Source organism: Neoarius graeffei, chromosome 18, assembly GCF_027579695.1.
Source record: "Neoarius graeffei isolate fNeoGra1 chromosome 18, fNeoGra1.pri, whole genome shotgun sequence".
Classification (NCBI taxonomy): domain Eukaryota; kingdom Metazoa; phylum Chordata; class Actinopteri; order Siluriformes; family Ariidae; genus Neoarius; species Neoarius graeffei.
In genome coordinates, this window is record NC_083586.1 from 39093179 (window position 1) to 39110869 (window position 17691).

At 40.8% G+C, this 17691-nt stretch overlaps 1 non-coding gene across 1 annotated transcript; it reads right to left on the reverse strand.

The window, feature by feature from the left end:
* Window positions 1-6567: 6567 nt before the first annotated feature.
* On the reverse strand, window positions 6568-6650 carry trnal-uaa (transfer RNA leucine (anticodon UAA)). Its single transcript has one exon. It is a non-coding gene; the product is annotated as a tRNA-Leu (tRNA).
* Window positions 6651-17691: the final 11041 nt, after the last annotated feature.

Genomic DNA, 17691 nt, shown 5'->3' on the forward strand with positions numbered 1-17691 from the left:
TATCCCTTCTGTGAAACATGGTGGTGGTAGTATTATGGTTTGGGCCTGTTTTGCTGCATCTGGGCCAGGATGGCTTGCCATCATTGATGGAACAATGTCTCGTCTCGTCTCGTCTCGTCTCGTCTCATCTCATCTCATCTCATCTCATTATCTCTAGCCGCTTTATCCTTCTACAGGGTCGCAGGCAAGCTGGAGCCTATCCCAGCTGACTACGGGCGAAAGGTGGGGTACACCCTGGACAAGTTGCCAGGTGATGGAACAATGAATTCTGAATTATACCAGCGAATTCTAAAGGAAAATGTCAGGACATCTGTCCATGAACTGAATCTCAAGGGAAGGTGGGTCATGCAGCAAGACAACGACCCTAAGCACACAAGTTGTTCTAGCAAAGAATGGTTAAAGAAGAATGAAGTTAATGTTTTAGAATGGCCAAGTCAAAGTTCTGACCTTAATCCAATCAAAATATTCTGGAAGGACCTGAAGCAAGCAGTTCATGTGAAGAAACCCACCAACATTCCAGAGTTGAAGCTGTTCTGTATGGAGGAATGGGTTAAAATTCCTTCAAGCCAGTGTGTAGGGCTGATCAACAGTTACCGGAAACGTTTAGTTGCAGTTATTGCTGCACAAGGAGGGTCACACCAGATACTGAAAGCAAAGGTTCACATACTTTTGCCACTCACAGATATGTAATATTGGATCATTTTCCGCAATAAATAAATGACCAAGTATAATATTTTTGTCTCATTTGTTTAACTGGGTTCTCTTTATCTACTTTTAGGACTTGTGTGAAAATCTGATGATGTTTTAGGTCATATTTATGCAGAAATATAGAAAATTCTAAAGGGTTCACAAACTTTCAAGCACCACTGTATTTAATCACATTAAATCTACACAGGTGGCATGGTGGTGTAGTGGTTAGTACTCACAGCAAGAAGGTTCTGGGTTTGAGCTCAGTGGTCAACAGGGGCCTTTCTGTGTAGAGTTTGCATGTTCTCCCCGTGTCTGCGTGGGTTCCTCTGGGTGCTCCGGTTTCCCCCACAGTCCAAAGACATGCAGGTTAGGCTAACTGGTGGCTCTAAATTGTCCATAAGTGTGTGTGTGTGTGTGTGTGTGTGTGTGTGTGTGTGTGTGTGTGTGTGTGTGAATGGTTAAGAGGAGAAAACCTCTACAATAATCCAGCAGAAGGCAACAGGAAACCACTACTGTAATGTTCCCTTGACACTTTGATGGCTGAAGCTGTCAGAGCAGCCATGCCACTGTAGTGATATGCCTGGATGGCAGTGGCGGCTGGTAGTATTTCAAACAGGGGAGGCTGGTCGGTTACGATATTTCCAGATTTTAAAAGAAAAAACACATAAATTTTGCCCATATTCTTGCCTCTGATCTGGCTGATTGTTGGCAGCGTCACAAACTGTGAAATAACAGGTTCTTTTGGCCCATTAGCCTACTGTCCAATATACATGATGGTGGTGTTGGGGGGGAGGGGTATATTTTAACATTTTATATTTTAGAATTGTGGCATGTTGTTTAAAAATTGACCTCGGCTGTGTTTTTGTTCAAAAATGTTTTCCAAATTGTAGCGGTGTTTAATTCATATCCAGAAAAACATATATTCCAATATAATATATTCAGCATAAACATTTGAAATAGATTCTATATTTTTGGTCCATCCATGACATATTACTAAAGTAGCCTATTTACTGTTGTTGATGTGGGTCACTTGCTGTTAGACAATTCACTTTCTCGTACCAGGAGAGCTGAAAGGAACGAGTATTATTCCCTACCTTTTTCACCAAGTCAAATTGAGGCGTTGGTCTACCCTGCTCTTTAATTTTAATTTTTTCCTCGAAAGGAAGACTGGCAAATGGCTTCGCCAAAATTAAATCAGCAATGCTTGGCATCCGTGCGCAGCTTTCCTGCTAGCTGACTAGCCCCCTCAAGTTCAAGTTCAGTCACTCAAATAAATGAAATTTCTGGAACTAAGATAGCAAACTTGACAACACTATATTTACACTTTATTTACAATGAAAATATATACAAACTAAAAAAGCTGGTAGAAAACGTATGTAATGAATGAAATCGAAATGTAAGCCAATCTCTTACAATACACCACAGCACCTGCGAATCCGCATGGGACTGAACTGATGTTGCCAGATACTGCTGACGTTATCCAGCCCAAAATATGTTCAAAACCCGCCAAAATGCACTTAAAACCGCCCAATTGGGAGGGAAATCGCCCAATCTGGCAACACTGTCCGCTGCCTGTCTATAGTTGAAACGAGCTGTCAATCAAAGAAAATATCTGGCCGCTTTCACCAATCACCAGTCTCCTCGCGGAAACTGCCATGTCCCTCCCATGTGAGGCTCGGAGTCCGTGGGCAGGCATTTTCGCAGTATTTGTCCAATAACCGTCTTGCATTTTGAGATTGAAAAGCACAGAGCTCCCAAATGCCGTTGAAGTCCATTGAGGCTGGGAGTCCGTGAGACTCCGTGGGCGGGCGTTTTCGCAGTATTCGTCCAATAATCGTCTTGCATTTTGAGATTGACAAGCACATAGCTCCCAATCCACTGAGGCTGGGCTGCATCGCGCTGTCACGAGGGGGAAAAACTCACGCACACATTAGGCGAACTGGGGAAAGTTATAAGGGAATGATTTCGCACTGTAGTTGGGTTGAGCACATATATTTCTATGATTCTGGATCTGAAATAGCAATGTTATAAGGTTGGCTATAACATAAGCCTAGCGCAATTCATCCTACACGATGTTCGTCATTTTTAGAGGAGGCTGAGCCTCCCTCGTTGTCTTAGAGCAATCGCCCGTGCTGGATGGATATATATACACAAGTGTTTTACTGGGAAATACACCGCTCAAATTTTTCATATGAGTTACATCCGGGATATGGAGAACCAAAACTGTGACATAAATCTCTATATGTCACTTGTGAAGACACTGATTAACTGTATTGATAAATTTGGGTACTTTTTGTTTGTGAATGTGTCTGTATTATAATTTAAAAAAAAAATCACATGTTAGCTTGAAGATATGAAGTTGAAAATTTTGCATTTTTTCAGACAAAACACTTCACGGATCTGAGTGACATATTTAAATAATATTGGCTGGCTTTTTTTGTGCGTGTGGTATATTAGATATATTCCATTCAGCTGGCATGATACTGAACAAGTCGAAGATGAGTTCAATATCATGTTAGCTGAATGGAATTGTGGCAGTGGGGGCATGGTCAAGCGCTGGTCTGTGACAGGAGGGCGGAGTCAGGGAAGGTAAGTGGCAGAATCACTACACCTGACGACAATTAACCTGTGTTTGCGTGTGTCTTCCCAGTGACCGCGCCCTATTTAGGGAAGGAGAGCGGAGAGCAGGGGAGCTCATCTCCGGACTAGACGCTGGCTGTGTGTGTGTGTGTGTGTCTAGCCAATACAAATTTGTTCACTGAAAAGTGTGGCAATAAAGCCTTTTGCAAACCTGATCTCTGTCCTGCCGTCCTCTGTGCTCCACCCACGCCTAGTGAACCGTTACAGGAATATATTTGATATACCAGGAAAAAACCCAGCTATTATTATTATTATTATTATTATACATACACATTCCTTTTGGGTGTTCAACACGTCTTTTTCTTTCAAAATTCTTTCAAAATCTGCTGTATTTAATGAAGCAAACATGGCAGCCATGTTTGTTTACAAATTGTCAGTCACTTGCTTGCATGGACGTTTCACATCTCTGAAGTGATTCCATTGAAAAAGTGTCCTGTATGTATAATAATTCCTGATATTTCACTCTGATGACATCACTCCCAGTGTTTTCCCACTGTCTTGATGTGCATTGTCAAAATGGCAAACTGGTTCAAAATTTAAATTCTTTTGATTAACTTGCGTATTTTTTGTGGATGTATCCATATAATATAAAGAACATTCCACAGTGGTGCAAAGATATGACGTTGATCTTCTCATCTTGAAAAATATTTCACTCATTCGCTTCACTCACTTGTAAATATGTTCACCACTCGAAGATAAACTTCATACCTTTGCACAACCATGTAATATCCTCAAAATATACAACCCCAATTTCAAAAAAGTTGGGACAAAGTACAAACTGTAAATAAAAACGGAATGCAATGATGTGGAAGTTTCAAAATTCCATATCTTATTCAGAATAGAACATAGATGACATATCAAAAGTTTAAACTGAGAAAATGTATCATTTAAAGAGAAAAATTAGGTGATTTTAAATTTCATGACAACAACACATCTCAAAAAAGTTGGGACAAGGCCATGTTTACCACTGTGAGACATCCCCTTTTCTCTTTACAACAGTCTGTAAACCTCTGGGGACTGAGGAGACAAGTTGCTCAAGTTTAGGGATAGGAATGTTAACCCATTCTTGTCTAATGTAGGATTCTAGTTGCCCAACTGTCTTAGGTATTTTTTGTCGTATCTTCCGTTTTATGATGCGCCAAATGTTTTCTATGGGTGAAAGATCTGGACTGCAGGCCGGCCAGTTCAGTACCTGGACCCTTCTTCTACACAGCCATGATGCTGTAATTGATGCAGTATGTGGTTTGGCATTGTCATGTTGGAAAATGCAAGGTCTTCCCTGAAAGAGACGTCGTCTGGATGGGAGCATATGTTGCTCTAGAACCTGGATATACCTTTCAGCCTTGATGGTGTCTTTCCAGATGTGTAAGCTGCCCATGCCACACGCACTAATGCAACCCCATACCATCAGAGATGCAGGCTTCTGGACTGACAACTTGGGTCGTCCTTCTCCTCTTTAGTCCGAATGACACGGCATCCCTGATTTCCATAAAGAACTTCAAATTTTGATTCATCTGACTACAGAACAGTTTTCCACTTTGCCACAGTCCATTTTAAATGAGCCTTGGCCCAGAGAAGATGTCTGCGCTCCTGGATCATGTTTGGATACGGCTTCTTCTTTGAACTATTGAGTTTTAGCTGGCAACGGCGGATGGCATGGTGAATTGTGTTCACAGATAATGTTCTCTGGAAATATTCCTGAGCCCATTTTGTGATTTCCAATACAGAAGCATGCCTGTATGTGATGCAGTGCCGTCTAAGGGCCCAAAGATCACAGGCACCCAGTATGGTTTTCCGGCCTTGACCCTTACACACAGAGATTCTTCCAGATTCTCTGAATATTTTGATGATATTATGCACTGTAGATGATATGTTCAAACTCTTTGCAATTTTACACTGTCGAACTCATTTCTGATATTGATCTACTATTTGTTGGTGCAGAATTAGGGGGACTGGTGTTCCTCTTCCCATCTTTACTTCTGAGAGCTGCTGCCACTCCAAGATGTTCTTTTTATACCCAGTCATGTTAATGACCTATTGCCAATTGACCTAATGAGTTGCAATTTGGTCCTCCAGCTGTTCCTTTTTTGTACCTTTAACTTTTCCAGCCTCTTATTGCCCCTGTCCCAACTTTTTTGAGATGTGTTGCTGTCATGAAATTTCAAATGAGCCAATATTTGGCATGAAATTTCAAAATGTCTCATTTTTGACATTTGATATGTTTTCTCTGTTCTACTGTGAATACAATATCAGTTTTTGAGATTTGTAAATTATTGCATTCCATTTTTATTTACAATTTGTACTTTGTCCCAACTGGCATGGTGCTGCAGTGGTTAGCACTGTCGCCTCACAGCAAGAAGGTCCGGGTTCAAGCCCCGTGGCCGGCGAGGGCCTTTCTGTGCGGAGTTTGCATGTTCTCCCTGTGTCCGTGTGGGTTTCCTCCGGGTGCTCCGGTTTCCCCCACAGTCCAAAGACATGCAGGTTAGGTTAACTAGTGACTCTAAATTGACTGTGAGTGTGAATGGTTGTCTGTGTCTATGTGTCAGCCCTGCGATGACCTGGCAACTTGTCCAGGGTGTACCCCGCCTTTCGCCCGTAGTCAGCTGGGATAGGCTCCAGCTTGCCTGCGATCCTGTAGAACAGGATAAAGCGGCTACAGATAATGAGATGAGATGAGATGAGACTTTGTCCTAACTGGCATGGTGGTGTAGTGGTTAGCGCTGTCGCCTCACAGCAAGAAGGTCTGGGTTCAAGCCCCGTGGCTGGTGAGGGCCTTTCTGTGTGGAGTTTGCATGTTTTCCCTGTTTCCTCTGGGTGCTCCAGTTTCCCCCACAGTCCAAAGACATGCAGGTTTGGTTAACTGGTGAGTGTGAATGGTTGTCTGTGTCTATGTGTCAGCCCTGTGATGACCTGGTGACTTGTCCAGGGTGTACCCCACCTTTTGCCCGTAGTCAGCTGGGATAGGCTCCAGCTTGCCTGCGACCCTGTAGAACAGGATAAAGCAGCTAGAGATAATGAGCTGAGATGGGAGACTTTGTCCCAATGTTTTTGGAATTGTGGTCGTATATTTGCATTAGTTTTTAGTAAATAATAAAATATATTTACATGTATTTCTTATTTACATTACATGGCATTCAGCTTTTCTCCAGAGCGATGTACAACAGTCAAAATAATCCCAGCTGAACAGATTTAATGGGACAACTCTGCTGACCCACCACAACAGAAAAACTACAGGCTTACCAGGAGTGGGGATTGAACCCACGAAGACATGTATCTATTGGATCTTAAGTCCAACGCCTTAACCACTCGGCCATCCTGGTCCTGCGTCTTGATGCAGTCATCCTTAAGCATGGAGTTTACAGTTTTATTTTGATAAATATTGTCAAAAATATTTATATTTAATATTCCAAGTAGTGTTTGGGAATCAGACACAGTCTCAGCGTTTAAGTCTAGGCTGAAAACATATCTGTTTAGTCAAGCCTTTTGTTAATAGTGTTTATGAGGGAAAGGAGTAGATCTGGAGGGTCCTCAGACATAGAGTGTTTTGGTAAACTGGGATGTATGGATGCTGTCAGTCCCCCACTTGTTTGCTCACTCAAGTTTGTTTACGGTGTAGTGGCTGGCTGCTTTATGTCCCGGGCCCCCTCATGACTGTGTTTACCTTCTGGCTCTCTCCTTTTAGTGATGCTGTCATAGTTAGCTTTGCCGGAGTCCCTGCTTGCACTCAGTGCAAAATGTATACTGTTCCTACTCATCAGGTGACATTGGGCATACCTTCCTGTCTGTCCCTCTGATTTACATGTCAATCCTGAGATCGAGATGCTGACCTCTTCTGCTCCTCGGACCTGCCTGATCCATCCTGATGCCCTATGTCTGGTTGGAGTCTCATCACATTGCTCCTGTGGAGGACGGCCCCATATGGACAGTTGAAAGTCACACTTGGAAGATGCTCTGGACACTTGCAGTAATGCTTTTATGGCTGAGGACTACAGTTGACTTGCTATCTTTAGGACTGCAGTTATCATGAACAGTTTTGCACTCAAGTTTCCATCAGTGAAGAGTTGTAACATCAACGAAACTGACTTCATGTTAAAACTGTTATAATCATGTTGTCTGTTATCACCCAAATGAGGATGGATTCCCTTTTGAGTCTGGTTCCTCTCGAGGTTTCTTCGGTTCCTCTCGAGGTTTCTTCCTCATGTCGTCTGAGGGAGTTTTTCCTTGCCACCGTCACCACAGGCTTGCTCATCGGGGATGGATTAGGGATAAAATTAGCTCATGTTTAAAGTCATTCAAATTCTGTAAAGCTGCTTTGCAACATTGTCTATTGTTAAAAGCACTATACAAATAAACTTGACACTTGAAAGATATTTCAGTTGTTCAACTGAATTGCAAGACAAGCACAGTAATTCAAGATATTATAACATCTCATCTCATTATCTCTAGCCGCTTTATCCTTCTACAGGGTCGCAGGCAAGCTGGAGCCTATCCCAGCTGACTACGGGCGAAAGGCGGGGTACACCCTGGACAAGTCGCCAGGTCATCACAGGGCTGACATAGACACAGACAACCATTCACACTCACATCTACGGTCAATTTAGAGTCACCAGTTAACCTAACCTGCATGTCTTTGGACTGTGGGGGAAACCGGAGCACCCGGAGGAAACCCACGTGGACAACATGCAAACTCCACACAGAAAGGCCCTCGCCGGCCCCGGGGCTCGAACCCAGGACCTTCTTGCTGTGAGGCGACAGCGCTAACCACTACACCACCGTGCTGCCCTATTATAACATTTATTAAGTTAAAAATTATTATTATTTAATTTTCAATAGATTTAATCTAATTTATGATTGGTAATTTTACATGTTCAAACAAAGACAGTGTGGGAAATAAGGAATTTTTAGCAGACTGTCACTAGACTAGGCAAGTCTGAAATGTTGTCTGCCCATTCAAATTTCAACCTGTCTGAATGACGGGCCAAGGGCCTGGAACAATATGGCTGGGGGTCTGGGGCCCACCTTAGGACCCCGGAAGCTGAAGGGCTTTAGATGCCTGGAGATGGCTTCTCAGCTATTTCCAAGCACATTTTTAATGATATTCAGAAGCCAAATTACACTATACATTAGTTGTTAATTACGCTAAAAATTGAATAGAATTTACAAGAAAATGTCAAAAGATTAAAGAAAAACATGCTTAAAGTTACAGTTAGGTCGATATATATTTGGACACTGACACAAATTTTCTTTTTTTACCTGTTTACTGAAACATATTCAAGTTATAGTTATATAATGGACATGGGCATAAAGTCCAGACTTTCAGCTTTCATTTGAGGGTATCCATATTAAAACTGGATGAAGGGTTTAGGAGTTTCAGCTCCTTAACATGTGCCACCCTGTTTTTAAAGGGACCAAAAGTAATTGGACAATTGACTCAAAGGCTATTTCATGGGCAGGTGCAGGCAATTCCTTCGTTATGTCATTCTCAATTAAGCAGATAAAAGGCCTAGAGTTGATTTGAGGTGTGGTGCTTGCATTTGGAAGATTTTGCTGTGAAGAAAACATACGGTCAAAGGAGCTCTCCATGCAGGTGAAACAAGCCATCCTTAAGCTGCGAAAACAGAAAAAACCTATCCGAGAAATTGCTACAATATTAGGAGTGGCAAAATCTACAGTTTGGTACATCCTGAGAAAGAAAGAAAGCACTGGTGAACTCATCAATGCAAAAAGACCTGGACCCCCACAGAAGACAACAGTGGTGGATGATCGCAGAATAATTTCCATGGTGAAGAGAAACCCCCTCACAACAGCCAACCAAGTGAACAACACTCTCCAGGAAGTAGGTGTATCAATATCCAAATCTACCATAAAGAGAAGACTGCATGAAAGTAAATACAGAGGGTTCACTGCACGGTGCAAGCCACTCATAAGCCTCAAGAATAAAAAGACTAGATTGGACTTTGCTAAGTCAAGTCAAAGAATCCCATATACGTTTTTAGTACGTATGTTGGGGAGTGCCTGTTAGAGAGCACACTTGTCCTGGGCCATCGGCATGGTGAGGTAGGGTGGCCAGTTCCTTTCCTCGCCGCCTTAACTTCCTCAGTGTTTCCACCAGGTCCCCATTCACTGCTGAGTGGACAGGAGGCGAGCCCCAGATCACCGTCCGAGATGAGGCTCGAACTGGGGACCATTTGCTTAGCGGTCAAGCGCTCTAACCACTTGGCCACCTCGCCTCTGGGCTTTGCTCAAAAACATCTAAAAAAGCCAGCACAGTTCTGGAAGAACATTCTTTGGACAGATGAAACCAAGATCAACCTCTACCAGAATGATGGAAAGAAAAAAGTATGGTGAAGGCATGGTACAGCTCATGATCCAAAGCATACCACATCATCTGTAAAACACGGTGGAGGCAGTGTGATGGCTTGGGCATGCATGGCTGCCAGCGGCACTGGGTCACTAGTATTTATTGATGATGTGACACAGGACAGAAGCAGCCAGATGAATTCTGAGGTATTCAGAGACATACTGTGTGCTCAAATCCAGCCAAATGCAGCCAAACTGATTGGTTGGCGTTTCATAATACAAATGGACAATTGACCAAAACATAAAGCCAAAGCAACCCAGGAGTTTATTAAAGCAAAGAAGTGGAAGATTATTGAATGGCCAAGTCAGTCACCTGATCTCAACCCAATTGAGCATGCATTTGACTTGTTAAAGACTAAACTTCAGACAGAAAGGCCCACAAACAAAGAGCAACTGAAAACTGCTGCAGTAAAGGCCTGGCAGAGCATTAAAAAGGAGGAAACACAGGGTCTGGTGATGTCCATGAGTTCAAGACTTCAGGCAGTCATTGCCAACAAAGGGTTTTCAACCAAGTATTAGAAATGAACATTTTATTTACAATTATTTAATTTGTCCAATTACTTTTCAGCCCCTGAAATGAAGGGATTGTGTTTAAAAAAATGCTTTAGTTCCTCACATTTTTATGCAATCATTTTGTTCAACCCACTGAATTAAAGCTGAAAGTCTGAACTTCAACTGCATCTGAATTGTTTTGTTCAAAATTCATTGTGGTAATGTACAGAACCAAAATTAGAAAAATGTTGTCTCTGTCCAAATATTTATGGACCTAACTGTATCTCCAAGAAAACTGTAGCACACACAGGTCAGTTCCATGTCTAGAAAAAAGTATGGGAGGCAAGGATCCAGTTGGTTACAACTTACTGGTACTCATATATAGGTACTAATAGCACTCATGAAACTTTTATGTCAACAATGACTATTTTTATACTATGTTCATAATAAGTCTATAAAAATGTAATCATTAACAATACAGCTATTCTTACATAATAGAGTTAAAATGTTGAGTATGAGATTCCAAGTAACTTTGTAACAAAATGACTTTTAAAATGACTCAAAACTAGACATGGTAATATTATTTGGCATTCAGACTAAAAACTGCTGGACTAGAACTTAGAAAATAGAAGAAAATAAAAACTCTATTCAAATATAAATCAACATTATACAAAGCATATGACTGACTGTCATTCTTATTATGAATTAAAAAAAAAGCATATAATAATAACAACATAACCACTGATTGGCAGTTTGGCACTTAACATAATACTGTACTGCAAAATTTCATGCAAACTGAACTCTTAATCAACTGACTGGAACAATCAGATACTGTCAACTCTAAAACACTAGTTCAAATCCATTATGCAATAAAACTAACAGTGGATACTGAGTATATTATTATTGTCTTATTTAGTATGCCACTTGGGGAGAGGGATGTGCCTGTAAATTTTGGTGGGGCTAGGACCTTCGGTGGCCAACTTATGAATTTTTAAATCCCCGTGTATGAGAGTGGCTGGAGCCAGGGCTTAAGCATTCCACGAGCCGCACTTGCTCCTGATGTCGGATTGGGCTGAGCCTGGACTTGTTTGGAAGGTCTCGGGGAGAGAGATGTGCCTGTGAAGTTTGGTGGAGCTAGGACCATTGGTGGCTGAGTTCTGAATTTTTAAAGGCTGGCTCGAGCCAGAGCTCATATTAAAGTTTTCAGCAGGCAGTGCTCGCATGGGGGTTTTGGGGGCAAATAACAGACTGAAGCAGGGTCGTAGTGGGCCATGCCTGTGCTGCTTCAAAAGGGCTTGGGAGAGGCCTTTTGAACCGTGCCTGTAAATTTTGGCGGGGCTAGGGCCTCCGGTGGCCGAGTTATGAATTTTTAAAATCGTGCCTGCAGAGGCCCCCATTTCACAGGCCGTGTTATGACATAATGTATTCGCCCAGTGTAACATTTGGAAGAAAATTGGAAGTAGATTAAACCCATATCTTTACAATTTTTCATGGGTCATCCAGTTTGATGCTTTTGAAATACAGACGAACACATTCAATTTATTTTTTATCAGCCAACCGGTCCGATGCTTTTGAAATACAGATGGACTAATGCGAAAATTACCGGTACATGTCCGCCAGTCTGGCCTAATTTCCCACACTGCAAAGAAGCGGGTGTGATTCAGCTTTTACTCTGTACTGCAAGTTTTATTTTACATCAGGAAATGTCATCTGTACCTCATTTAATTTTCAAAAAGCTGTTATAGTTTACTCATCATTTCATTCAGGTTGTGTGTCAGTGTGTCAGCAGGGAAAGGCCAACCTGAATGGAGCTTAGTTTTTAGTACTTTAGTGCTGGTGTGTTAGATAAACCCCCACAACACCAAGAACATGAGAATGTCCTACATACTGTGTGTACAATGGAAACTATGTACAGCCATGCCAGTAGCCAAGACTAGCAGAAAATAAGAAGAAATATAGGCAGTATTTTAGTGTTTAGTAAACAACTGCACAAAACTCTGATGGGGTAAAGCTCTTTGGGGGGACTCTGAGAATTTCTGAGATTAAATTCATATAATTACGAGAAAGGGTAGCACGGTGATACACTGGTTCACACTGTTGCCTCACAGCAAGAAGGTTCTGGGTTGGAGCCCAGGGGCTGATGGGGCCCTTTCTGTGTGGAGTTTGCATGTTCTCTCCGTGTCTGCGTGGGTTTCCTCTGGGTACTCCAGTTTCCCCCACAGTCCAAAGACATGCAGTTAGTTAACTGGCTACTCTAAACTGCCCATAGGTGTGTGTAAGTGTGCCGAAAAGAACCAGCCACCCTACTGTCTGCAAGTCAACCAAACATGGTTCGCCTCAAGCCCGGATTGGGTTCGACAATGACAACGACAATTTATGAGGGGAAAAAAAACCCCTCAGATATCCTCTGAGATTGTAAAGTCATAAATTTACAAGAAACAAAACTCAGAAAAATAGTGTATTTTTATTTATTTATTTTTGTCAAAGAACCACATCATTTCACTTTGCAAGGTTCAATCAACATCATCATACGACAGACGCTGCAGCTGAGCCAAGAGTTATAAGAAATGCATTCTTTCCTCCTTGAGCACGCAATATAAAAGATTAAAGCACAAAGAGATTTCTCGAATGCATTGCAGCCAGGAAGCATGTGATTGTTGCCCTTCCTGGATGCAACTGGAGATGAATGCTTTGTTTATTCCTGTCCTTTTTTTTGTTATAGTTGTTTATACATGCATAATTATTGTGAAAGAGCAGTTGCCCATTACTTTCAGTACATGGATTCTTCTCATTTGCCTCTCATTTATTGCTCACTTTCCTTTCAATATCTGTTATTCTGAAACGGCTGAGCTGAGAGTTATAGGAAACGTAGTCTTTGTCGTCGATGTGGTTACTTGACAAAAAAAAACAAAAAAAAAACCCAAAACAAAAACACTATTTTTGGAGTTTTGTTTCTTGTAAATTTGTGACTTTTCTCACAAATTTATGACTGTACAATCTCAGAACATAGACAATTTTTTTTCTCAGAAATTTGAGACTTTAGTCTTGGAAGTTGTTTTTTTCTTCAGAATATTACCACCCTCCCTCAGTTCTGTATTTTTTTTTAACCTATAACTGCTCTAATATGTCATTGTACAACAATGTACATGAAAGATGAAATATAATATTTTTGTCACAATTATTGAAAAAATATATATTTTTTTAAATATCCATGTCACATTGTACAAGGATGTACAATCTTGTGGCACTGTTGTTGTAGACATGTAATAATTCACCCAACTCATGATTTTATTTGAGTCACAATATTGGGTTCATGATTCAATTTTCCTGTTTTTTTTTCTTTTTAAATATTAAATGGAAATTTTATTCCTCCCCCCCCAAAAAAAATTGCAACATTTATTTTTAAGAAGTATAAGCTGCTTTATTTGTCACATGCACACTCAAGCACAGTGAAATTCATCCTCTGCTTTTAATCCATCTGAAGCAGTGAACACACGCATTTGCACACATAAGTGAGCAATGAGCACACACACATACCCAGAGCAGTGGGCAGCTAGGCTACGGGGAGCAGTTGGAGGTTAGGTGCCTTACTCAAGGGCACTTCAGCCCAAGGCCACCCTCTGTTAACCTGTCTGTTAACCTGTTAGCATGTCTTTGGATCATGGGGGGAAACTGGAGCACCCAGAGGAAACCCACACAGACACAGGGAGAACATGCAAACTCCACTCAGAAAGACCCCTCTCAGCCACTGGGCTCAAACTCAGCACCTTCTTACTATGAAGTGACAGTGCTAACCACTACAACACCGTGTTGTCCATTTCCTATTCTTTAAGAACTTAAATATTTATTTTTTAATTAAAAATACCCCTTTTGTTTCTTTTTCTTAATAACCAACAATAATTACTTACCTAGGCGGCACGGTGGTGTAGTGGTTAGCGCTGTCGCCTCACAGCAAGAAGGTCCTGGGTTCGAGCCCCGGGGCCGGCGAGGGCCTTTCTGTGTGGAGTTTGCATGTTCTCCCCGTGTCCGCGTGGGTTTCCTCCGGGTGCTCCGGTTTCCCCCACAGTCCAAAGACATGCAGGTTAGGTTAACTGGTGACTCTAAATTGACCGTAGGTGTGAATGGGAGTGTGAATGGTTGTCTGTGTCTATGTGTCAGCCCTGTGATGACCTGGCGACTTGTCCAGGGTGTACCCCGCCTTTCGCCCATAGCCAGCTGGGATAGGCTCCAGCTTGCCTGCGACCCTGTAGAAGGATAAAGCGGCTAGAGATAATGAGATGAGATGAATTACTTACCTACATTTTTAAAAGTAGGAGTAAAATATAATAGCCTATTAACTAAAATATTCATTTTATTAAAAATGAAAAAAGTTAATAACAAATAGACCTTTTCTTAATAAACTTTTGAGCATTTCAACTACCTCCATTTTCATTTATTTTCTTTAAATTTTGGTAGTCTGTAAAAAGAGTGCACTGATTTCTTCATAAATTTATTTGTACAGTCAATCATACAGCAGGTCTTTCCCATTTTAGATCTGTTTTTGCATGCTTTCCTAGCATTAGAGCTGTGCTACTTCTGCCTTGGGTGAAGTCATGTGTATTTCAGTTATTGTGCAATATTGTGCACTCTACCATCTAAACAATGTAATTACAGCTCGGAAAAACTAAGAGCTTATACAGCCAGATAATAATCACAATTATTATTTTTTTTATTCCATTGATTCAAATCACTATAAATTTGTATCACAACTTATCATTGCATGATATGTCATTACATGCCTAGCCAGCACAAGTATAATTTGCTGTTTAATGCTTGTGATTTTATATTTTTGTTGAACACAGGCCTCTTTTTTGGATTTGTGCTGTGTTATAGTTTTTTATATTTGTAAAATAATGCTCTGCATTGACATAGCTGAAGCAGCACAAAGGAGGCATGACATTTAAAATCCACACGTGCAGTTATTTTCAATCCTATTTTGGTTTGAAAATGCATGTGTTTCCAGCTCTCAAGACCCCGTCCTAGCACAGACGCACATATAATACATTATTTTCCTGACCTCAAACACAGCCTTATGAAACTTGTCACATGTCTTCAAACATCAATAGGCTACTTACGGTAAAACTTCTTCAAACTCAGCCCCTAATGTTTATAGATGCTGGCACCAGTTTTCTAATAAAAGCAAGTGTTTTTGATTTATTATAAGCAAATCCTGATGTTATGCAAAAAAATCTTCATTCTGTTGATTTGAGTCATAATTTTCCTCTGCGGCCCAAAGGTCTGAGACAATACTGAAAATGTGGAATATTTTTTCATTTAATTTGGAAATAAACAGAAGGTTTTAGAATTTTGAAATATTTCAAAGAAAGTGAAGGTTTGATATCTTGAATATTTCATATACAGTATGCCCTATTGGAATGGAAGCAAATGTGTGAGATTGACCATGTTAAGTACTTTGTACAAAAGCACAGATTTTCCTCATGTCTAATCTCTTCTTTTGAAGCATGTGTTCATACGACATGGTGATTGATTTGATCTAAAATGGATCATTAGGTTTTGCATAAACTTGTGGAGTCCATGCCAGCTTGAGTGCACATGGTCATTAGAGTAAATAGGGGACAAACCAGATACTAAGAAACTCTGAAATTCATGTAAATAGTATTTCAAAGTTTCTACTTGGCTAAAGATTCAAGTTGTTGTCAATAATATAATTTGTAATGAAAATTTTTGTATTAAATTAGAAAAGATTGCAAAATAGAAGCTCTTCCACTAGTGCTGTCAGACCTTTGGGCCCCACTGTAGTTATGTGCAACTGTTTGTTAGACATGGAGTGGTGTAGTGGTTAGCATTGTTGCCTCACAGTAAGAAGGTTATGGGTTCAAGCCCAGCAGCTGATGTGGGCCTTTCTGTGTGGAGTTTGCATGCTCTTTCTGTGTCAGTGTGGGTTTCCTCTGGGTGCTGTAGTTTCCCCCACAGTACAAAGACATGAAGGTTAGGCTAATCGGTGGCTCTAAATTGACTGTAGGTGTGAGTGTAAATGGTTGTTTGTCTCTATGTATCAGCCCTGTGATGACCTGGCAACTTGTCCAGGGTGTACCCCACCTCTCACCCATAGTCAGCTGGGGTAGGCTCCAGTTTGCCTGTGACCCTGCACAGGACAAGTGGTTATGGATAATGAGTGTTTGTTAGAAGTGGGTGGCATGGGGGTTTAGTAGTTAGCACTGTTGCCTCACTGCAAGAAGGCTTTGGGTTCATGGCCGGCGAGGGCGTTCCTGTGTGGAGTTTGCATGCTCTCCCCATGTCTGCATGGGTATCCCCCAAAGACATGCAGTTAAGGTTAACTGGCTACTCTAAATTGCCTGTAGGTGTGAGTGTGCAGAAAGGAACTGGCCACTCTACTTCTGTAATTCTGGCCAAGTCAACCAAACATGGTTCGCCTCAAGCCTGGATCAAGTTCAGCAGTGACGATGATATTTGTTAGAAATCCTAAAATGAGTTTGATCTGCTTTTCTCACTATGGGTTAAAAACATGCAATGCATGATGGAATATACAGTTCGAACATTATTAAAAACATTTAGGTATTTTGTTAAGACACTTTCTTTTTTAATTAAAAATTCATACTCTGTCAAAGCAGCCGGAACTACAGCTGGCTTGATCAAATGATGTTAAAAATGTCAAACTCTAGCATAAATAGCAGAATAATTTTTGAGAGTTACAAAAATCTACCACAACAGAAAGCTACAGGAGTGGTGACTGAACCCACAAGGACATGTGTCCATCAAATCTTAAGTCCAACACCTTAACCATGCAGTCATCCTGGTCCTGTTTCTTAGGCTTGGCATCCTTAAGTATGGAGTTTAGTTGTTTCTTTTGATGAGTACAGTCAAAAATATTTCAGTTGTTCAACTGGATTGCAAAATAAGCACAGTAATTCAAGATATTATTATTATTATTATTAAAATTTCAATATATTTCAGCTAATTTATGATGAATGGTACTTTTACTTGTTCAGACAAAGAAGAGGGTATGATTCAGCTTTCTGGTCTGTCCTGCAAGTTTTATTTTAATCGGAACATGTTGACTGCACCTCATTAAATTTTCAAAAAAGCTGTTATAGTTCACTCATCATTTCATTCAGGTTGTGTGTCAGTTTGTCATCAGGGAAAGGCCAACCTGAATGGAACTTAGTTTTTAGTACTTTAGTGCTGGTGTGTTAGATATACCCCAACATACCCCAAGAACATCAGATATTAAAAATGCCAAACTCTAGTGAAAATAGTGTAATAATTTTTGAGTTTACAATACTCTGTGATACAAAGCTGACAGTGATCAACATATGAGATATTTTAAAACCCATTCCCTAGTAGAAAAGCAAAATGTGTCTTCAAGTTCAAGTCAACTTTATTATCAATAATGCCATATGTGCAGGACATACAGATAATTGAAATTGCGTTTCCCTCTTATCCGCGATGCAAACAGTAATAAACATGAAATATAAAATATAGGTAAAA